Source organism: Rhinolophus sinicus, linkage group LG01 (assembly GCF_036562045.2).
Source record: "Rhinolophus sinicus isolate RSC01 linkage group LG01, ASM3656204v1, whole genome shotgun sequence".
NCBI classification, from domain to species: domain Eukaryota; kingdom Metazoa; phylum Chordata; class Mammalia; order Chiroptera; family Rhinolophidae; genus Rhinolophus; species Rhinolophus sinicus.
This window is the reverse complement of record NC_133751.1, coordinates 66965579-66973133: the sequence shown is the minus strand read 5'-3', so window position 1 is coordinate 66973133 and position 7555 is coordinate 66965579. Positions and strand designations below refer to the sequence as shown.

Below are 7555 nucleotides of genomic sequence, written 5' to 3'. Positions count from 1 at the left end.
TAAATTTCTTCCAGGACTACTGGGGGTCTCTGATTGGAGGTGACGTGGCAGAGAGAAGGAAGTGAGTTTTTTTTTAGTGAGTCATAAGAGACCACTGTATTCAAGTTGTTGCACTGAAAACATATATATCCTGAAAAAAATAACCCAACTGAGGCCAGAATTGGGTGACTCTTGGGCCAGAATTTTAAAGCAAGCAGGGAGTCTCCCTGTGAACTGGAACCAAGTATAACTGGTTTAAAATGCTAGATCACGTTCTTGGAAGGCTGCAGACTAGAGGGCTTCCACGTTTTTCCTGTTCACATTCTGTGCTTAGATGCCTACAGGGAATCCAAGGCACACGCTAGTACATCTTACCTCTTTTCTAGGAGTTGTATCTCCCAGGCCCCTCAAATTGTACTCCAGGATCTTTTATTTCAGGGATTTCTCAATACCCAAGGAGTGGAAAGAAATGGAGAATGGAACTTTAAGCCAAGAGTAATGTTTTTTCTTATACCATGATTGAAATGTGGAATGTGTTCAGCGTGAGAACACGAATAAAACTGAATGACCCTGTCTATTTGAAAAGGTCCTTAAATATCTCATTGTGAGAAACTGAGAATCTGGGAGTGAGTAAACAAGAGTTGCCAAATATCGGTATAACCTCTGAATCTATGTAATACTTTTGTGTTCCCCACCATGACGATGAGTAAGAAAGCAGTTCTAAGAAACAGATCCTGTGACTCTCTACTCACTGAGTATTCATGAAGACCAAAATCCACGCAAGGTCTTCTAAAATCTAAACCCTAACAATCTCTGCAGTCTTAGCTCTTGTCACATTTGTAGTTCTCCAAATAGTTGCTGACACACAGTGAGCATTCAGTACAAAGGATCTAAGATAAAGTTTTCTTTCTGGATGATACCTTATCGTTGAAGAACTATCCAGGACTATGAAGCCTTTTCTCACCTTCCCGCCTTTCCCAGATATAACAGTCACGATTATTTACTTCTATAATAGCAGCCATGAGACTTTGAGCTCCTTATGCAAGAAGTATAACATTCTACTCTATATTCCCAAAACTTAGCATAGTTCCTGGGATTCAGGGCATACACAATAAATATTGAATGCATGAGGGAATGAATGTAGAAACAAGACTAAAATATAAGGATGTGTAGTGCCTTAACCAAGCATTTTGTAAAACCAAGACAGGACAAACATTAAATATAAAAATTTTAGCCCCTGCTCTCCTCAAAATCCAACCACAAATTCTATGTTACATGAATCCTTTTTTGCATTGAATATCTATAGCTATATATAAAGTGAACGCCTGCTGAGTGGGTGGATGGTAGTGTTCACTCTTATTTAGTGAAATGTGAATATGTCAGAATCAGAGTGAATAACAAGAAAGTGGTTTATGCAAAGCTGTCAGTTGTCATGCCTTTTTTTTTTTTTTTTTTAAGTTGAGATGGTGCTGAGATGGTTCAAACTTAATATTCACAGCCATTTTATCACATCAAATATGATCATTAGCAAACAGTGTTTGAACGGTAGTTATTTCCTGACTGACAATAGCCATCCGGGGGTACTCACATTCCCATATGCCTGGGACTGATACAATTCAGATAGTCTGTAAAACAGTGGGAGGAAGGAAGTAATTAAAAATGAAGGGGAAGCTGGGGGCAGGGAATAGGCACCAATTCTCTCTCATCCAAGAATATCCCTATATCTATTCTCTTGAAAGTTATAGGTGGAGACAGAAATACTATTTTAAACCTATTTCATATCCTCAAATTGGCATGCTGTTTTGACCATAGGGTGAGTGTCAGGAAACCCTGAGGGTGGGCACTAGTGTTTTAAATAAGTTCGGGCCATAGACAAGAAAGACAGGAAGAAATTAGCTGTAGCATATTATGGATGGGGAGGAAGCTGAAAAAGTGGACAGCAGTAAAATTAAAAGTTCAGTGCCTGAGCAATATTTTATAACCCATTACCAACCCCCTACTCACCCTAAGCAACATTTTACTGTCACCAGCAGTATCTTTACCATGTGGGATGGGGGTGGTGGGTGAGCTGGTGGGGAGGAGGCCTGACCCCCAGGGTTTCTGAGCATTGCAGAGGCTTCTTGGGCAGACACATCACCCAGAAAGACAGAGGGAAAATAAAGTGTTCGGCAATAATTTGTGAACGCTCAGGATACAGAGTAAGGAAGCTTTAACTACCTTCTTAATGTTAGGACTAGTCTGTTGCAAAAACCAACTAGTTGTTCACTAAATCCCTGCCATGTTCTTTCTGCACATGCGACTACATTACAGTACCCAACCTTTCCCCATCTCCAGTTAGGTGGGATTCTGTGGCAAGTTCCAGCCAATGGGTAAAAGCGATTGATGCCACTTTCCAGGCCCAGTTTATAATCCACTGCTGTCTCTTTCCACACTCACAGCCTAAATGGAAAAGAATCTGAGCCTCTAGAGGTGGGAGGGCCCCAAAACAGATAGGGTCTGGGTCCTTCTATGATTTACTCATCAGGCGGCCTACCAAACACAACACGCCCCTCCCTGCCAGCCGTTTGGATTTTATATGTCATTCTGTGAAGCCACTGAGTTTTGGAAGTTTGTTCCTTACAGTAGAGATAGAGCTGCTGCTTCCAAACCTTTTACACCAATAATTCAAATGGTCTTACATACCATGTCCTCCCCTGTTCTCTGTCACTCTCAGGAGCCCCTGCTTGACATCTCCCCTCCCATTTGGGGCACGTAAGCAAACGGATCATTCGGAATGTCACAAACTCACTTGTGGATAGAATCGTAATGACATTTAAATAGCCAAGGAATCAGCAGAGCAATATTGGGGGAGAAAATGTATAAAGAATTGAGGGGACATAATGAGCAATGCTTTTAGTCATTGTGGTATTCGTTTTCCATTGATGTGCACATGTAATTTCAACTAAAGTGCCAGGTCCAAATGCATGCAGCCTTCCCCATGGTTTCTGAAAGCTCTGGGATTTAACTAGAATAATGGGGCAATTTAAACAGCTTTGGGCTCTCAGTTTAAAGCTGGGATGGCGAAGTGAGGTTATTAAACAAATAAATAGACAAATAATGAATCTGGAGTGTAGTCATGAGAGATTGGAAGTTTGATGGGGAGTGGGAGACCCATAAAACTGGGAGGCTGGTGAGCGAAGAATTTCCTCAAGCTCCTATTGCATATGTGAATCTTCATCTGGCTGCACAGCCTTCTTATTTATCCAAATGATGAATTAAGCTGTAGTACTCCAGGCTAAGGCAGCAGTAACCTCTGAAAGCTGGTGGCTCCCCACGTGCCATCCTTTGCTTGCTCTCAGTCTGACTTTTTCTGTCCAAGGATAAAAAGGAGATTCTTTCTTCAGCAAACATAATCCCCTGGTCACTGCATTTCCTTACTCTTGTGCTTCCCCTGAGGCACTCAGGCCACGTAGTCGATAAAAAAATAAAAGTGCATTTAAGAGCAGAATTACTTATAATCACAGAGTGAAGGAAACAGTTGTGCCTGCCCAGGCAGTGGCAGGAAATAGAAGGCAGGCCTTCAGCAGCACAGCTAACGGTTCCGGCCATTGGGCGGGGACGGAGGGAAAAGGGTTCTGTCTACGATCCTTGCCTAGGGCAGTCAGGGAACTGCCTGGGACAGAAAAGCAAACTTTGGTGCCTCTTCCCTGTCTAGTTTTCAGGGAGATTCCTCCGAGTGTCCTGCATACCCAATCCACAGGGCACCATGCTCACGGTCAGCAATTGCTAAGCCAACCAGTACCTGTTCCCTTTCTTGATTTCTTTTTTTGAAAGTGCTTTTTGATTAGAAATCTCCCTTTCCCCATACACACACCTTTTGACTTGCTTTCTAGCCAGTTTACTACCAGCTACTTTTCTCTCTGTCTCGGAGATACCCCAGACAATGGTGCTACCCCAAGATGGAAGAAAGATCTCCAAGTGACAGTTTGAAAAAAATTTTCCCAAGAAAACTACTATTCATAGGTTATATTATTATTCATAAATATATTCACTTCCCTGTAAGACTCCTATCTATTTATGTTAAGATCATGGGGGGTGGGGGGTGGGAGATGAGGGTAAGGGGGATCAAATATACGGCGATGGAAGGAGAACTGACTCTGGGTGGTGAACACACAATGGGATTTATAGATGATGTATTACAGAATTGTACACCTGAAATCTGTGTAATTTTACTAACAATTGTCACCCCAATAAATTTAAAAAAAAGAAAGAAAGAAAAAGATCAGGTGTGGGATGTACTTGAGGTAAAGGAAGATGAGCATACATGATATATGTTACCATCTTCCAGAAGCTTTAAGAGGCATCGTGAGATTGCTTCTGCCTCCTGCCATGAAAATGGTACTCCCCACACAGAGATTTATTCTTTAGCCTGGGTCCAGGAATAAGACATATGGAACAGAGCCAAGTGAAATTAAGCAGAGACAGAGCATCTGCAGCCAGTAACATATAATGTTATCTGTTGTAAGCCACTAAAATTTGGGGGTTGTTTATGGATGTGGCAAAGCTGACTAATATACCACCTGATCAGGAGCATTAGGAATGGATTTTGTGAATGGAGATGAAATTTATTGAGTTAAACCCCTATAAGGTTTTTGAGTTGTTTGTTGTCACTGTAAATAATTACCTAATATAACCATCCCTCCTCCATTTCAATAGCCCAGGCTACTCATTCGCTTCTGAAGCAGAGGGACTATAATGAGGTAGAGGGGAAAGACCCCAGATACTCAAGCTCAGTAAGATTAAAAGGAACCAACTTGAGACTTCTCCAAAAAGCTGGGACAGTGATAAACATCCACTACCCCCTTGTACTGTAAGTCAAAACATTACAAGTAGAGTGTGGTAGCTTTAATGTATATGTATATCTTTGTAACAGAGACAGAGATAAACTTGGCTGTTCTTCTTTATCTTTATCCTATTTTACTCCCAGATTTGCTCAGTACTGTTTCTTAGCAACATGATTTTGGAAGGAACAAGGTCCTTTCAAGCTGGCAGTGCAACCTGAACATGCTCTTTCTGATGGCCTCTGTATTCCCTAAGACGCTTCTTAGATTCTCTGTTTCTCACTCAAATCCTTTGAATTATTCTCTCTCCATGATTCAAGCAATTCAAGCCTAAGTCAACCTTTCTACATGCTTTTCTGTAGTCTCTGATCTTAATTAGACCTAGGATTTCTTATTCTAGCTGTGTTAGCTTTATTTTTTGGTATGTTCTTTTGTCAATTTACTTCTCCTTTTTATCTACCTCCTATTCTTATATCCGTATTAACACTAACCTGTAGCATTATACTGTTGGGAGACAGGTCTCCATGAATCCCTATGTTTCTGCACATCTTGTGAGTAGAAGCACTGCCAAATTTTGTTCTAGACTAATTTTTCAAGAAGGTATAGAGCAAAGAGCCCTAGAAGATAGAAATAGTATTTTGCTGCAGAGAAAAGGGAAGGTTTGTTTTCTGTCCTCTATAATAAAGATAATGCCTTCCTTCAGCATAAATGGTAGATGGTTTTGCTTGCATCCCACTATAAAAGATTGGGTTTTCCTAAGCTCAGGGTTCTTCAGTTGTGACAAACACCAACTGTGCCACTTCACAGCATTCATCTATGCCTACCTGTGTCACCCTTGGGGGATTTAGAGGACACAGAGAACTAGCACAAGCATGAATCTCGTGCTAGTGCTGTGAGTAATAAAGTCCTTTGTCTCTGCCCCAGGAGTCTCATGTCTTCTGCCAGCATCTATAAAACGATGGCAGGCTAATTTTTTCAGCTTACAAGCTGGGCAAAATTTTGGGCCCTTTATAGTTATTGACTTATACCACCTCCTATATGATTACAATTTAAATTATGATATATAATTTATCATAAATTAATATCTATAAGTATCCATGTTTATATGTATCATATATAAGACACCTATTTTTTAAAAAGAAAAAGCGTTGTAAAACAATACACCCACAACAGACACAAACACAAATACATTATCATTGTATGGTCAGATGTTTAGCATGTCTCCTTACTCTTATAAAAGGTTTGTGGAATCACTGAATGAATTGAAAACTGAGGAAACAATTATACATTATTTTCTATAGAATGATCAACTTATTTGTATCCCTAGTTACTACTGAACTTCTCAACAGAATGGAGGAAAGTCAACATTGACTTCAGGCCTCCAAAACAGCCACCCACTGTTTTGGTATCTGGAGTTTGATATCTGGAGTTGATATCTCCCAGAAGTGGATGCATTAGTTTTATTAAGAATGTGTGGAGGCGCCTTCTTTTTCCGCCATCTTGGCACCTGGGGAGGCCTGCTGGGAACAGGGCTTCTAAAACAACAAATATGTCTGGAAGGCTGTGGTCCAAAGCCGTTTTTGCTGGCTATAAGCGGGGTCTCTGGAACCAGAGAGAGTACACAGCTCTTCTTAAAACTGAAGGTGTTTATGCTCAAGATGAAACTAAATTCTATCTAGGCAAGAGATGTGCATATGTGTACAAGGCAAAGAATAACACAGTGACTCCTGGTGGCAAACCGAACAAAACCAGAGTAATCTGGGGAAAGGTAACTCGTGCTCATGGCAACAGTGGTATGGTTCGTGCCAAATTCCGAAGCAACCTTCCTGCTAAAGCCATAGGACACAGAATCGGTGTAATGCTGTACCCCTCAAGGATTTAAACTTGCTGAAAAGTAAATAAAGTGGATTTGTTCTCTTGTGAGAAAAAAAAAAAAAAAAGAATGTGTGGAGGCATCTCATCTCTACCTGTCAAGGACGGGGTTGGGGCTTTGTACTTCTCAATGAATAAGGTACTCAAGAACCAATGTATATACTGCAGTATATACCTCATTCAACATTTTTCCTTTGAGCTTTTATTCTTTGCAAGGAAGTACCAGGACTTTGGGACTTAAACACATCAATAGGCAAATTGTGATCCAGAAAGTAGCAAATGATATAATGCAATTAAAAATTCTGCAGTAGCACAGAGAGAGACAACCAATCCAAAAGACAGAAGGCGGCAATGAAACCAAAGGACTGGGCTAGGGAGTATGTATAAAGTATGGGTTATATCCCAACCCAATTTGGGGGCCTCATCCACTTTTATTTTATGTCTGCCTTCTTAGACCTGGATTTTACGTGTTGATGCAAACATCCATTCTGTGTTTCTTTGTCCTGACATCCTACTTCAGCTCTTCTTACCAGCCTTTTGCTCCTATAAAAAGTTCTTGATTTGGTGTTTATCCCTCATAGAATTTCATTCCAGCACCTTATTTCCATTTTCTGCTCTGGTTTTTTGGTGCTGACCACACGGAGTGTCACCCTGTTTGGTTCCAATGCAGTCTGGGGCAGGCATCTGTGTCTCTAACAGCCCCTGACATGTGTTCTAGTATGCAGACGTGTTTGAGAAACTTTGCTTAGGATATTCTACAACTCCACCAATTCTGAATTGGAATGAATTATGCATACCTGTCAGCCCATCCTACTACCTGATTTTTGCCCAGTTCGTTTCTCTCTACCTTAGCCTCGCCTTCCTTTTCTCCCACTCATGGCTAG

At 40.9% G+C, this 7555-nt stretch overlaps 1 pseudogene; it reads left to right on the top strand.

Annotated features, from left to right (window-relative positions):
• The first annotated feature begins 6312 nt into the window (after positions 1 to 6312).
• Positions 6313 to 6687, top strand: LOC109448977 (large ribosomal subunit protein eL33; annotated as a pseudogene).
• Positions 6688 to 7555: the final 868 nt, after the last annotated feature.